At 43.4% G+C, this 1694-nt stretch overlaps 1 pseudogene; it reads right to left on the bottom strand.

The window, feature by feature from the left end:
* Positions 1 to 610: 610 nt before the first annotated feature.
* On the bottom strand, positions 611 to 1488 carry LOC102829436 (annotated as a pseudogene).
* Between the last annotated feature and the right edge of the window lie 206 nt (positions 1489 to 1694).

Here is a 1694-nt window from a genome sequence, read left to right as displayed (position 1 = left end):
TTCTCATTGATGATCTTTATAGTTCTAGGTTTTATATTTAGGTCTTTAATCCATGTTGAGTTTGTTTTTGTATATATGATGTGAGCTATAGGTCTTTCATTTTCCCACAAGTGAGTTTCCAGTTTTGCCAGCATCATTTGTTGAAGAAACTGTCTCTTTTCGGTTTAATGTGTTTTGGCCCTTTGTCAAAAATCAGCTGAGTGAGTACCTGTGGATGGATTTACCTCTGGGTTCACAATTCTCTTCTGTTGATATGTAGGCTGTTTTGATCACTGTGACTGTGTAGTAGGTCTTTGAGATCAGGAAGTGAGAGGCCTCCAACTCTGTTCTTCCTTAGTAATACTTTGCTTATCTGGAGTCTCTTTCTTTTCCATATAAAGTTATATTGCAGGTTTTCCATTTCTTTAAAGAATGATGTTAGAATCTGGAATGATATTAAATTATATCTATAAATTTCTTTGGGTTGTGTTCACATTTTACAATGTTTACAATACATGCACGAGTATGTATACTCTTCCATTTTTGTAGCTCTCTTTTTAAAAAAATTGATGTTTATTTTCTGTCAACCTTATTTCCATTTTCTAAGAGACTGCGAAAGAACAGTTTAAGACTACTCAGTGGTTGTTCCTACCCACTCAGTAGTCTGAGCAATGGGGACTGCGGACCAGTCTTCAGTTGCAGGCTGAGTGCTGCCGTCTTCAGTAGAGAATGCGGAATAGGCACAGAGGGCAGCAGATGCTACCACACCCATCAGCGACCTCAACCTCAGGCCGAACGGCAGTAAATTCGGAAGCCGGCACAGTCCACTGGCCCTGAAAGTCCTCCTTGGTCACAGCCTTTTCTGCATCAGCCTGCTCTTTCTTTTCAATCTCTTTTGGATCTCTGTAGAAACAAAGACCAGACAGGACCTCTCATGGGTGCGCTTGGGATATGGCACCACGCATGCGCAGAATCTCCCAATCCAGCGTCCTCATCAGATCCAATGAGCTTGCTTGTTGCTACGTGGATGGCAACGTCCACGTAGCACAGAGGAGAGTCTGTGTTACACAGAGTAATGGCGGGCAAGTTAACGTAAGACACTTCTGTGAGACGCTGGTGGTCAGACCTGGGATCAGTAACCACCAGAAGCCAAACCTCCCGAAAGGCTGCCCGGATCTGATTAGTGACGATTCCTGGAGTAAAGTGCCCAGCAATAGGCGGTGATCCCATGTCAGCAGCAAACTTCAGCCTTGCTCGCTGGCCGGTATCCCTGGAGGGTGTGACACTAACATTAGCTTCGTGTTCAGTGGCAGCAATATCCCGGACTGCCAGCAGCAGCCTCTCCCAGGTCCTCTTTAGGTGCATGATATAGATGCCATCACTTTTCCTTTTGTAGATGTGCTGTTGCATTTGGAAGTCAAGGTTGAAGCCACTTAAATGGGTTCCTACAGCTAGAAATTTGAGGATATCCTCCTCCTTTATCTGCAGGACATGAAGGGCTCCCGACATTGTGTAAGTTTCCCCTTAAGTTTCAACGGAAACCCAGCACAGTAACATATGGACCCTTCTCTGGGTAGTGCAGAAAGCCTCTTTTGGCTTTTTGTAGTACTGTTTTGTAATTATTTTAAAAAATAGGTCTGTTTCCCTGGTTAGAAGTTTTTCCTAAGTAGATAATGTTATGGATGGTTACTGTAAATAACACCGTTTTCCTGATT

The sequence above is a fragment of the Chrysochloris asiatica genome, unplaced genomic scaffold, assembly GCF_000296735.1.
Source record: "Chrysochloris asiatica unplaced genomic scaffold, ChrAsi1.0 scaffold00458, whole genome shotgun sequence".
Lineage (NCBI taxonomy): Eukaryota > Metazoa > Chordata > Mammalia > Afrosoricida > Chrysochloridae > Chrysochloris > Chrysochloris asiatica.
The sequence above is the reverse complement of the archived record's forward strand: the minus strand, read 5'-3'. Positions and strand labels throughout refer to the sequence as shown.